The sequence below is a fragment of the Vombatus ursinus genome, unplaced genomic scaffold, assembly GCF_900497805.2.
Source record: "Vombatus ursinus unplaced genomic scaffold, bare-nosed wombat genome assembly UNPS02004833.1, whole genome shotgun sequence".
NCBI classification, from domain to species: domain Eukaryota; kingdom Metazoa; phylum Chordata; class Mammalia; order Diprotodontia; family Vombatidae; genus Vombatus; species Vombatus ursinus.
Window position 1 is genome coordinate 38,201 of NW_020944611.1, and position 14,528 is coordinate 52,728.

The 14,528-nt window shown below is 41.9% G+C and overlaps 1 pseudogene; it reads right to left on the reverse strand.

Annotated features, from left to right (window-relative positions):
- Positions 1-7,646: 7,646 nt before the first annotated feature.
- On the reverse strand, positions 7,647-12,985 carry LOC114027920 (annotated as a pseudogene).
- Positions 12,986-14,528: the final 1,543 nt, after the last annotated feature.

A 14,528-nucleotide genomic window follows, 5' to 3' on the forward strand; every position in this document is an offset into this window, starting at 1 on the left:
GAGGCAGGCACTGAGAGTTCCTGAAGCTGAGGGCCTCAAAGGTCTTGGAAAACTGAAAGTGACTCTACGATTTTGCAGTATCAGGTAGGAAAAATACAAGCTGGGATGATCTGATTCTGAGACACCTCCAAAAAGCTTTAATCCACTGCTATGTAATTCACAAGGTGGCTCCCAGCCTCTCCCAGTCTCCAGTGAAGCTCCTGGCCTTCCTCACCATTCTACAACATAGCAAATCCTGGTAGAGACCTATATCAAACATCCATCATTTTGAAATGATGAGCAGGCAGACTTCAGAAAAACCTGGAAAGACTTGCATGGACTGATGTTGAGTGAAGTGAGCAGAACCAGGGGAACATTGTACACAGTAACAGAGATGTTGTGCAGTGACTAACTTTGCTAGACTTAGCCCTTCTCAGCAATGCAAGGATCTAAGACATCTCCAAAGGCTTCATGATGGAAAATGCTATCCACATCCAAAGAAAGAAAGATGGAGTCTGAATGCAGATTGGAGCATACTATTCGCTATTTTTTCTTCTGTTTTATTTTGTTTCCTCTTTCTTGTGGTTCCTTCTATTGGTTCTGATTCTTCCTTACAACACGACTAATGTGAAAATATGCTTAATAGGAATGTATATGTAGAGCCTATATCAGATTGTGTGGCATTTGGGGGAGGGAGGGGGGGAGCAAGGGGTAGAAAAATTTAACCCAAAAGCTTACGGAAGTGATTGTTGATAAATCAAAATAATTTAAGAAAAAAAGAAAAAACTCTAAGTTCCAGCATAATCCTGAAGGAAAAAAATGGATATTTAATGAATTGTCAGACTTTCAGGACTTTGTTAAAAAATAAAAACCAAAAACCTGAGCTTAATAGAAGATTTGGCATACAAGGGCTAAGAGAAACATAAGGTACATACCAAAGACCAATTACAAGGGACTCAATAAGGGCATATTGTTTACCTTTTATTTATGCAAAAAGTAAAACGTATGTCTAAGATTGTTATTAGTGATTGGGTAGCTAATAAGAAAAATTGGGGTAGACCTAAGAATGCTATGACTTCAAAAAGAACAACTATTCAGGAACAGCTAAAAAGTAATTATACAAATGAGGTTAGAGAGGGAGAACCAATACAGAAGAATTAGATGGGGGAGGAGGGCTGTTAGTTCTTGAATCCTACTTTCATCGGGAATGGGTTCAAGGAGAAACAATACATATATATGTAGAAGAGTATATAAATCTTCTGAATTTAGAAAGAAATAAAATACTAAGGGGATAAGGAGGGGGGAAAGGATAAGGAAGGAAACTTTAGAGGGTAGGGTGAAGGAATAGGTCAAAGGGGGACATAGAAAGGTGTTTAGATTAATGGGAATGGGAAGATAAGGGAAGGATTATTGGAGGGGGGCAGGTTAAGTAATAGGAGGTCAAGGTAGCAGTAGAAGTAAAGTAGAGGAGTCAGGAGGGATAGGAAATAAGAGATATGCACAAACATAAAAACAAAGATTAGGAGTAGAATCTCTTAGTGAAAGTATGTGTTTATACATGTGTGCATCTGTATATATCAATATCTATATGTAAATATAGCCATGCTTAATTGTAGCCTGCAGGGGGAGGAGGAACAAGGGGGAAAAAAGAACAAAGTAAAAAGTGTACAGGAGAGGAAAAAAACTACAAGGAAGTAAAGAAAAGATGGACAGCTTTCAACTCAATGCAGAGTATTTAATATATAGGCTTTCTTGAAATGGAAATTTATTGTTATATATTTTGAATCCTCTCTTACGTTCTGCTGTGCACGTGACATACTTTTTTCTTTTTTTATTTTATGTTTAAGTTTTAACATTTAAGTTTGTGATGTTTCTTGTTCTTTTATTATGCATTTAAGTTTTAGTATTCAAGTCTAAAATAAAAAAAAAAGATTAAAAAAAAGACCAGAACTGAATAAAAAAAAATGACCTCCAAATACAAGACTCAAAGGAAACATAAAAAAGAGAAAAAAGAAACAAGAAAGAGAAAACATAAGAGAATTAATAAGGTTAAACAGTTTGTATGGCAAGATAATATTTGTAACCCTTAGGAACTTTATTATAAAAGGGCAATTAGTAGGGAGTACACATAGACAAACGGTGCAGTTACAAGGCGCTGTTGATGGGATGATCCTCCCCAAAACAACACAAAAGGGTGAGAAAGAAGATTGCACTGGAAAAAGAAGGTGGGAAGGGAGATAGAATGGGGCAGGTTATCTCTCATAAAAGAGGCATGAAAGAGCTAGTATAATGGAGGGGAAGATGGGGATGGTGGTGGGGCAAAGCTTAAACTTTCCTCTCATCAGAATTGGCTCAAAGAGGGAATAAAACACACTTGGTTAGATACAGATATCTATTTTACCTTATAAGGCAGTAAAAAGGGATGGGAATAAGAGAAAGGAAGAGTGATAAAAGGGAAGGTGGATTGGGGAGAGGCTGTGATCAGAGGTAAAACACTTATGAGGAGGGACAGGCTGGGAAGAAGCTTCTCATGTAAAATGGTTAATATGGAAACGTCTTACCTGATTTTATGTGTATAACCTACATCGGATTACTTACTGTCTCAGGGAGGGGAGGCAGGGAGAGAATTTGGAACTCAAAATTAAAAAAAAAGAAATGTTAAAATTGTTTTAACATATAATTTGGGTAAAAACAAAATATGTATATATACTATTTTTAAAAGAAAATATATGTTCATCATGAGGACCTGCCTCTAAGGCTTCCTTCTTCCATGAATTTAATATGCTACATCATTGGGTTTTTTTTTTTTGCAAGCATTTGTTTTCCAAATTTGTCATTCAGTTCACATTCTTTCAGCACATTTTCTTTCATCCTCAAACTATACATTGATGACAGTGGATATTAAGCTTAACTTGGAGGAATAGTCCCTGGTTTGAAATGGAGATTTTCAGTGTATTTTAAATCAGGCCACTTCCTTGAAGCAAGTTTATCTCTATCTCTTGGATAATTTTCTTTCTCTTCCATACTGTGCTACAAAGTTCTGATGTAGTATTCCTTTACTTGGGGAAATTTGTTTAATTCCACAATATTTCCGCTTTACAATATGTCAACAGATTTATCAGAATTCACCATTTTATCAAAATGGAAAACCTTTCTAGGTCCACTAAAGGTGAAAAAAAGTCCAATATCTTATATGCTCATTTGGACTATAGGTTTGAATGAAAAAGAAGTGTAGTATCATCAGTGAAAAATGACTTTTTAAAATCTTAACATTTTAGTGTTTGCTAAAAAAAAATGGATATTTAACAAAATAGAGGACTTTCAAGCATTCCTAATTAAAAGACCTGAACTGAATAAAAAATTTGATCTCCAAACATAAGATTCAAGTAAAACATAAAAAGATAAAAAAGAAGCAAGAAAGAAAAAATACAAGAGAATCAATAAGGTGACATAGTTTATATTTCTATATAGCAAGATAATATTTATATCCCTTAAGAACTTTATTACTAAATAGGCAATTAAAAGGGAGTATACACAGGCAAAAGGTGTGGACACAAGGTTGCTTTGATGGGATGATCCCTCCCCCAACCAAACCAAAACAAAAGGGTGAGAAAGAAGGGGATAGAATTTGGAACACAAAATAAAAAGAAAAATGTTAAAACATTGTTTTAAAATGTAATGGAGGGAATATAGCTATCTATCTATCTATCTATATCTATATCTATCTATTATATATATATATATATACATAGTATTTATATATATTTTTAAAGGAAAATATATGTTCATCAAGCAGCACCTGCCTCTAAGGCTTCCTACTTCCATGGCTGGTGGCAAGTCATTTAAATTCCCTGAACTTGAATTTCATTTTGTTGTTGTAATTGTTCAGTCATTTTCAGTCATGGCCAAATCGTCATGACCTCATTTAGGGTTTTCTTGGCAAAGATACTGGAGTGTTGCCATTTCCTTCTTGAACTCATTTTACAGATGAAGAAACTGAGGCAAACAGGGTGGGGTGCAGTGACTTGCCCAGGTTCACACAGCTGGTAAGATGAGTCTTCCTGAATCCAGGTCTGACGCTCTGTCCACTGTGCTATCTAGTTGCTCTCAATTCTATAGGCTCATAGATTTAGAAATTGAAGAGACCTTAGAAGTTACCGAGTCCAGTCTCATTTTACAGATGATGAATCTGATGCCCAGAGAGTGGGCATCTCTGTTCAGTAAGTGGCTTTCCCAGCATCACACACAGGGAGAAAATGTTTGAGTCCAAGTCTTCCTGATGTCAAGTCCAGTGTTCTATCCACCAAGCCAGGTTGCCTCTCACCATTTGTAAAATGAGGGGAGGGGCTAGAAGGTTTCTGAGGTCCCTTCAACCTATGAGCCTGTGAGCCTCGGACTAAGCATCCAAAGACTCATATAAGAAGCCCAAGCCTATGTACTCCATCTCCCTTATTGGATTAAAGAGGAAAGGAACTGCAAAGAAAGCAGACCCCTTTCCCCATGGCCACACAGTTGGTCAGTGGCAGAGCCAGGTCTCCTGATTCCTAAGGACCTCAAAGACTAGAGAACAAGGGGCAATTGAAGACACAAAGAAAGCATGGCATAAAGTGTTTGCAAACAAAACCACTCAGATATATGCCTCTGCCTGAAGCCAACCCCACAGTTCTGCCTAATTCAGAAAATGGCACAAAACTTATAAGGCAATGTTTTCCTGGCACACCCTGTGTCACCAAAAGTTTGGGGACTAATTCAAAATGTAGCCAGATTTTCTCTTAGAAACAAGATGCTCTAACTAACCCACTGGTTAGCACCTGCAATGTTGGCTAAAGTAGCACATACCAACCTGAGAGAGCTACTGGGCACTGGCACAGTTGATGCCCCCAATGAAGATCATGTTTGGCATGATTGGTTTAGGATACTCCATCACAAAGTCTATCCTCATAGCCCACACAGATCCATGTCTCAGTATATTCACTATTCTCATGTCTTTCTGAAGGGGTTGTGAAGCCAGCCTTACAAAAGGTGAATATATCATATGGCATATCATGCCATGGGGCAAAGGGCATAGAATATTTTTGACCTGCTGTAGAAATTTCATCTGGTCTGTGTTTTCTGTGGTCAATCTGGGGATATAGGAAGATGGGTCAGGGCACTGAGTACTTTCTGTATCTAAACCACAGGGGGCTCCTCTCAAGAAATAAACAGCTGCAATGGACATATACTGTGCCACAAGGGCTCTGCAGGGATTAATGGATCAGTTAAAACAGCATCACAGTGGGCTTCTTCCAAGGACTTCATCAGTTCCTTGTTATGGACTAGGTTCAAACAAAAACTAAGGTAAATGTCACTCACCATCTTAGAGTATAACAATGTCAAAGAATCTCTTCAGAAAAGGTTTCAGGTCAAACGTCAAAAGGATAGGAGACCCCATTAACTCTTGGAAATGGACTTTGCTGAAAGTGACTGGAAAGGTCCTCAAAGAGTAGTATTATCCTTCTCTCATATGCATGGACAGCTCCAGTGCCAGGACAACACTTTCATGAACTCTCAGATTGAGCTCTTGGACTATGTCATGCATGCTGATCCAGTGGCTGCTATCTATGGGGATCACCAGCAGCTTCCCCACTTTGACAAAGCCCATGCAGAAAACACAGAAAGCTAGCCCCACCAGAGCCCAGGGCCAATGTTGGAGCCCTGTGATCATCTCTGCAAAGTCCAGGATCCCTAAGAAAGAGCAAGGTTTATAAACCCTGCTCTGTTCCTTGTCTTGACAACTGTGTGCCTTATCTTTGTTTGGTCATGGAAGCACTGAGTTTAATGAGGTGAAAAATAATTGGAAGAGAGATTGAAGTTTTGGTTCTTCATATATATGATTGATTGATCTCCTTAGATTAAGCATTAAAAGAAATGTCAATCTCTTTCCCTCTCCATTGATCTAGCCTCTTCTGGACAAAAAACACATTCAGAGAAAAACTACCTTGGCAATATTTGTATGTCAGGATTACAGCCTCCCAAATTTCAAGGTGGAAGGGCATTTAGAAGTCTTCTCATCCAATCCCCTTATTTTACAGAAGAGAAAATGGAGGCCAAGAGAAGGGAAAGGACTTACCTAGGAACTTATTTGCACATTGTCCATTAATGAGTGGTCTGCACCAGATTGAATTTCCTGTCTGCTGACTTCTTACTCCCTTATGATGTGGGTCATCTCCCTGATGTTATGGTCTTCTTTGAGAATGAAGGACAAACACAACCTGTTTGAAGTACTGTACTGAGCTCTGGGGCTACAAGCACACAAGAGAAATAATCCTCATCCTCAGAGACCATGCATTCTTTTAAGAGAATTGGACATATGCACCGACAAGCCACACAAAGTAGATGGGAAGAGGAAAGAGGCAACGGGAAAGACTTTGAGTGATAGATGCCAATCGACCTGAGATTTAAGTAGGGATTCCACAAGGCTGAAGAAAGGATGGAGGACATTTGCACGTGACAAGCCAACTGTGAAAAGGCACAGAGGATGTAGATGGGGTTTGCCCACAGTCTCCTCTGCTGGATCATTCCTAGCCTTCCTCCCGTGACTACTATGAGTAGATAAGATCTATTCCCATCACTGTCCTTCTCTTATTCCCAATTTCATCAGTCCTCAACCTTGTTTCAGAAGCCTGATGTTGTGAGTTTGGCAGCAGCAAACTGTAAAGAAGCTGAAAAGGCTTATCTTCATCATCATCATCATCACCATCATCTCGCATTTATGCAGTGTTTTAAAGTTTGAGAAGTCCTTCACAAATATTATGTCATCTTATCCTCATAACAACCCTGGGGGTAGGTGTGGATATTATTCCCATTTTACAGATGAGAAAACTGAGGCCTGAGAGAAGTTAAGTGACTTTTCCAGGGTCCCACACCATGTGTCTGATTTGGGATTTCAACTCAGTTCTTCCTGATCTAAGGAATAGCACCAAGTCTGACACATAATACTTGTTGATTAAGCAGTGGAATATGGGTTTTGCCTGAAATACTGTCCTGTGGTGGGATGGATTACCTTCACAGGCAGTAGGGGACTGTTTGGAAGTCAATAATGGAAACATGACTATTTTTCAAGACACTCAGAAGAGTGGTATGAACCACTGACTGAGCAGACAATCTGCATCCCTGAAGAAACCATCCATTTCATGAAGATCTCGGATTGATTGAAGAATTTAGGACTGAAGCATTACTGACTGGTTCTATCTTTTGGATCAGTCTGGCTGAAAGCCTGGCATTTGGTAGCTGTGAACACACTAGAGAAGACATCATTGGATGACCTTGGTCCATTGCCTCACCACCTTTGGGTACTCACTCATTAGTGCTGGGGGTTTCCTCTCTCTTATGCCATCCCTCATTTTCTATCACCTTATACATGGAGCCTTCATGTACTTGACGGCAGAGACCAAGACTTCTGTTCAATTCAATGCAGTTTGACAAGCACTGGTTATTTATTAGGGCCAGTGCCTGTTGTACATTTGGCATACAAAGACCAAACCAAAAGACCACCTGCTTAAGGGGTGACATGTTAGAGGGGATATGGGGCAGAGCCTGGGAACAAATCAGTAACACAAAGAAGATGGAACAGAATTGCCAAGTGACATCAAGAGGGAAAGCCTATGAAAGACCAGGGAAGGGGAAGATCAGGAAGAGGCTCCTGGAGGAGGTGGCACATGGGCTGTGCTTTCCGCAAAGCTGGTAGGCAGTGTGTTACCAAGATGGGGGCTCTCTGTGCCGATGTGTGGAGGTGGGGCAGGGAATGGGCTGAAAGGAAAGGAAAGGGGACAAGTTTAGCAAGTAGGACAGAGGACGTGAAAGGGGAATCATAGGAAAGAGAATGGGCAAGGTAAGTGGGAACCATACTGAGCATAATAGATGTTGAATAAATCTGTTGATTTTTGAATGCTTATTTCCTCCCTGTATCTGCTATATTCCCTGTAAAATGAGAGGGATTTGAACAGCTGCCCTTGATGACTGTCTCCAGCTCAAAATCCAGGAGCCTTAGATTCTATGATTCTCCAGAACACCCAGCACGAAACTTCCTTTTATATAAGAGGGGAGCAGTAAACATTTGTTGAGTGAATGGATGAATTCAAAGGCATCATCCTTGCAGGACTTCTTAGGTTGGGACTTTGGTCAGCTCCAAACCATGTTCAATGGTCTGAGGCAGCAAATCTCGAAAATAAACAATGATTTAAAAACAGCGTCAAAGCCGCTAAGTCATGGTAGACTTTGGAACATCTTCTGTATTTTCCATTGCCCTCATTGACTGTGACTTCATGGTCCCTCCCACTGTGTGGGAGCACTTGGTTATTTGCCCTTTGTTAAACATTTACTGATGATCTGTTTCCACAGGTGGATCTGGGTTTCAACTCAGAAACTCTGTCTAAAGTGCAAGTTTGTGATTGAATCTCTGGAAATTAGAACACAAACACACACACACACACACACACACACGCACACACAGGTTGATTGTAGAACCTCATTTCATAGGAGGGTATAGAATGAGGACTGTGACTGTTTTCATTTTTGTCTCAGTGGCCCCAGGGTCTACACAGTGCCTGGCACATATTGGCCACTAAACTGATGCTACCCATTTAGCACATGGCATTGATATGACACATGCATTAATCTGCAGGATTGCTGAGAGGCAGGTCTTATCAATCTTATTATCTACATTTTAGACATCAGGAAACTGAGGTGAAGAGCACTATAGTCAGTTGCTCCTGGCCACAGAGCAAAGATCACAAGTGAGATTCCAACCCAGGGATTTCCAACTTCAGCACTAGCTCTCTCTCTCCACTAGGGCACCTCCGTGCAACACTGCCTCCCTTACAAGACTCACTTTGTGTTTCTAGAACACAAGAGGGAGCTGGCAAATGAAAGGGATGCTTTCCTAGTTGCTGGACAATTGGACATGATTTCTTGGGGAATCAATGGCCAAAGGATGTTAGAAAATCACCAGAACTAAATGAAGTATGAGGAAAGCTCCCATGGGCAGATCAGACTCAACATGACCAAAATAGACCTCATTATCATTCTCCCTAAATCCCCCTTCTTGCCACCTTACTCATTACTGTTGAGTTGACCAGAACTTCCAAGTCACTGTTATGAGCCCTTACAGCTCTAGGATTCGGATGTTTCATTTGCTAACCCATGTGTTGGTCAGCATATTACTGGTGAGTATCAATGGGCAAGAGGAGGCAGGAGGGGATTATCCAGGAATTGTGGCCCCAGAAGAGAAGGCGGGCCACTCTTGTGGTGAGAAACCTTGATCAAACACCAATGGACAACCTAAAAGCTTTTCTGGTGCTCCTGAAATGTTAGTAGACCTAAAGAAAGGCCTCGATTCCGTTAGACAGCAGCAGTATTTCTAGGAAGACACGGGCAAGAACCATCCTGGATGAGCAAGTAAGGACGAGTGTGATCTGAGCTAGAGGAGGGAAGGTGTGGCATAGACCCCACAAAGCATCAAATGCAGCCTTCTCTCTCCTGCTTCCATGAACAGAACAAGCTCCCCTGGCGCCCCACCGCTCAGCTTTCCACACCACACTGGCAGGTATAAGATGACCAACTCCTTAAATGCAGGAAATCACATTTCTTTGATCTCCATATCCCTAATTGCTAAGATCCATTTATATTTTGAGTGCGGCCATGTTTCTTTTCCTTTTATATCCACAATCTCTCTGCTGACCTCCAGTGTCACATTGTCAAACACCTATAGGATGTCCTGACCTGGAAGTCCCAGATAGATCTGAAAGTCACAATGTACAAAATGGAAGTAATTTTCTTCCCCCCCAACTCACACTTTTAAACTCCCCTTTTACCGTCCAGGGCACCACCATTTCCTCCTCCAATCCAAGCACATAAGCTGCGAACCCAGGTGTCATCCTCACCTTCTCAATCTCTTATTCACCGCCCCCCAATTACCAATTGGTCACCGTGTCCTCTCAATTCTGCCTCAGAAGCATATCTTGGATACACCCCTTAACTCTGACAATGCCTCCACTCTGCTACAGGCCCTCATCACTGCATTCAGAGCCCTTCATCACCAGCCCTTTCCTACCTTTCTAGTCTTCTTACATGTCATGACCAAACACATACATTTGGATCCAGTGACCCTCTCACCTACTCTGGGACCCAGCAACACTGGTGTCCTGGCTCTTCTGCCACTCTTGACTATCCATCTCTGGTCTCTGGGCAATTTTCCTGGCTGCTTGCCCTCCATGCCTAGAATTCTCTTCCTCCTTCTCTCTGTCTCCTGGCTCCTCTGCTTCCTTCAGGTCTCCAGTAGAGTACTCGCTTCTACAAGAAGCCCTCCCTGTCACTGCCTTCCATTTGTTGATGTTTTTCATTTTCTCCTGTCGATAACTTTTTATATAGACTTGTTTCCTTCATTAGACTGTGAGCTTTTTGAGGGCAGGGACTGTCCTTTTGTCTTTATCTGCATGTCGAGCACTTTCCACAGGGTCTCTCTCCCTCTCTCTCTCTCTCTCTCTCTCTCTCTCTCTCTCTCATACACACACACACACACACAAATACACACACACACACACACATATATATATATGTACATATATTAGGCACTTAATACATGCTTGTTAATTTGACCTGACATTGCCTTGAGAGTCCAAGACAATGCCTTGTACAGAGTAGAGATTTAATAAATACTATTTGGATGAAAGAATAATCCACAAGCTACTAACTGGCCACTTCACTCCCTCATCACATGTAGTGCCATGATAAATACTTCCATGCTACTTCCTCCTACATTGTCATCAGTCCGCTCCCATAGTGACACTAGTATAATAAACAGGGAGAGCCCTGGACAGGGGCTCAGGAAACTGTCTGTCACATACTTTGTGATCTTGGGTAAGTCACTAAATGTCTGTAGCTCTCAGTGGCCTCATCTGAAAAACCTGAAGTTCCATTAGATCTGTTAGAAGATTTCTTTCTAATCTTGAACATTGAATGCTGACTGAAGCATTCCTTTTTACTGTCTTTTTCTCTTGAGGTTTTTTGTGGGTTTTGTTTTGCAAGATGGCTAACATGGAAATACTTATTCCATGACTTCACATGCATAATCGCTACCATATTGCTTGACTTCTCAAGGGGTGAGAGGAAGGGAGAGAATTTGGAAGTCAAATTATCAGAAAAAGAATGTTAAAAATCTGGTTAACATGTAATTAGGAAGTATTTAAAAAAAGAAATAAAAATGTATGAAAAATGATTTCTTTTTACGCTAAACTTTTAGATTTGGACCCATCTTGCCTACCCAAATTTATCTCCTGTTCTTCTCATGCAAACCTTTTCCAGAAGGATTATTTCTTTAGAGTTAGAATAAAATCTAGTCAAATCCCCTCATTATATAGACGAAGAAACTTAGGCCCTGAGAGAAGTGACTTACCCAAGGTCACTCAGAAAGCTGCAGAGCTTGGATTAGAAATTAGGTCATAGAACTCAATAGAATAGATAGAAAGAGAGTTAGGAAGGAAACTGGAGACCACCGAGTCCAAGTGCCTCATTTGGCACCTAAGGAAAATGAGAACAAGGAAGGAAATGTAACTTCCTCAGGTCACTCAGCTAGAGTGTAGCAGAGATTGGAATACGAACCTGAGTGCTCTGCCTTCAAATCCAGGGCCCTTCCTTATTACTTCCTTTGTTCCTTCCTTCCTTTCTCCCTCCCTCCCTCCCTCCTTTCCTCCCTTACTTCCTTCAATCCATCCTTCGTTCTTTCCCTCCTTCCTTGCTTCCTTTCTTCCTTCCTTCCTGATTGCTCACTCCACTCAGTGAATGTCCCGGCTGTTTGCTTAGTTGGAAATGCCACCCCCTTCTCTATTGGAATACAGTCAGTCAGTCTTTTCCTCTGGGTCAGCAGACATCCACAAATTTGGGGGACCAGGATTTTCTCTGTTCAGAACAGCAACAGTGTGATTGGCCGAATCAGTGATGGGGAATGGCACAATCTACTGATTCATTTCAATGCATGTCAGTTCCAGCCAGCAAGCACTGACCAGACATCCATCACAGGCCAGGTCCTAGGCAGGGTGAAGAGATACAAGAGCCCAAGAAAGCTAAAATCACAAACCTGTTGTAGTCTTTTCCTTGGTTTACAGTTTATTCCTCCAATGAAGGCCATGTTGGGCATGATGGGCCTAGGATACTCAAACACAAAATCGTATCTCAACAGCCAAATGGATCCTTGTCCATAGAGGCTTGGCAGGGTCACCTCTTTCTTTAGGAAGTCAGCAGCAATCTCTAGGTATTTTGTGTACAAGTCCTTGAAGAGAAGTGTCTCTAAATAACTCACCAGGAAATTGATCACCCTCTGGTAGAAGGTCATCTGGTCAGAAAAGGCAGTGTAGCATCTGGGGATGGTAGACACAGGGTTGGGGGTCCTGCTCATCGTGTGCTCCAAAGCACAGGGAAAGCCTTGGAAAAAGTACACAGAAGGTATGGAGAGATGCTCAGCCAGGATCATCCCACATGGCAAGGCAGGGTCTGTGAAGAGGGCATCAAATTGTCTTTCTTCGAGGTATCTGATGGTCTCATGGTCCTTCAGCAGGCTGTCACAGTTGAGGAAGAACATGTCGATGACAAGCCGGGTATTCCAGTACTCAGCCCAGGCTGTGCTCAGGAAAGATTTGTCTGCAAAGAGATTGTGGCCAAATGTCTGGAAACGCTTCTCAAGTTCAGCCTGGGAGTAGGAGACTGGGTAGAGTTTTCTTCTGTAGAATTTTGATTCTCTAAGGAGCAAATTGACTTCAGGCACTAGGACCACAATTTCATGCCCCTTCTTACTGAGCTCTTCAATCACATCCCGCATGCTGAGCCAGTGACTTCCATCTTGAGGGAAAACCAAGAGTTTCTCACTTTCAGCCATGCCCCAGAAAGTCAAGAAGAAAAGGCTTCCTACTCCCCAATAGAAGGAGAGAAAAATATGAGCCTTCATCTTGGAAATAAAGAAAAATCTCTCTTCTCTTTCCCCAAACTCTGGAAGAGTTTTTGTCTCCAAGCAGATCTTAGTCCACAGATTAATATTTACCTTTGACCAGGCAAGCAGAGTCCAGGTGTGAACATGGCACTTGTCTGAAATGATACCTGCCTCCTTTCAGCACCCACATAGGCTGTAAATCAGCCTTCACCTCCAGGATGCCAAGTCACAGGGCTCTGTACTGCGCTGCACCTTGCACAATTCTTTTATGTGTAAAGATACATACTCACTGTGTTTGACAAGTTTGCAATGGACATAAAACTAGGCGAGGTGGTTAATATGTTGGATGACAACCAAATTCAAACAGACTTCCACGGGCTCAAGGAATGGTTGGTCTAATTTAAAAATATACAATCAAGAGACATCAATCTAAAGTCTTCTAACCCTTGGTCTGAAAAATAAGCTGCTCAAGTACAACTTAGAAGAGATTTGGCTTAAAAAAGGACCTGGTCATCTTAGTGGACCTCAAAGTCAATGAACATTAACAGTGGGAAACAGGGGAAAAGCAAAGAACCACAGCCTGCACCTGCAGTTGGAGGAAGCTAAGAGCCTCCTTTTCTGGTGTCTTGATCAGACCATGTTCTGCAGTATCATGTCCAGTTCTGCATAAAGTGAAGCAGGTCTTGAGAAGGTTCTTAACCTGGGGTCCTTTAACTTGGCTTTTCAGTGTTTTGATACCTGCATTTCAATACACTTCACTTCCTTTGCATTTTATTCCTAGGTATTTTATTTCACACACTTCAGAATAAGATTCTGAGAAGGGAGGGCTCCATAGGCTTTGCTAGACTATTACCTAAGAGAGCCAGGACTCAAAAAGAGTGAAGAACTCCAGCTCCAGGGGTTGGTGACCAGCATCCCAAAGCATCCAGAAACCACGTCACAGAGGGGAGGAAACCCTGAATGAAATGGAGCTCTTATCCTGGTGAAGACAAGTCTTGGAGGAGGGAAAGTGAGGACCAGAGGCTGAAACAAGCAGCCCATTTGGCCACCCTGCCTGACAGACAACTCCTCCCACTCCCCTCAGGATCCCAAGCCGGGGGGTAGGATAGGGCTACCGTCATTAAAGATCTGAAGAGCTGCCATGTGACAGGGGCTTCTAGAGTTCATCCATGGGTCTCCAAAAGGCAGACCTGGGCCTAATGGGTGAAGGCTCCTGAGGGACAGATTGTTGTGGCATCGTGGCATCATTGGGTTCTAGATGGAGAGCAGGATGGGACCTCAGAGTTCACCTGTGTTCACTTTATAGAGAAGGAGAGAGAGACTGGGAAGGTTTAAGTCTCTTCTAAGACTAGGAAGCCCCTGATGTCTCTCCACAAACAGCTCTGGAGTAATCACGGCTCGGTATCACCCTCCCTTCCCCCCTCCCAGGTTTAAACAATAACCCTGCCAGGCAGCTGGGACAGGTGTTTCACAAATGCAGAGATCAAGGCTCAGACAAGTTCAGTTACTTGTCCAATGTCACACAGCTCTTCAGATGTGATCCTTCTCTCCTCATGTAGCCACCAACTAGTTCAGACCCTCATCACCATCA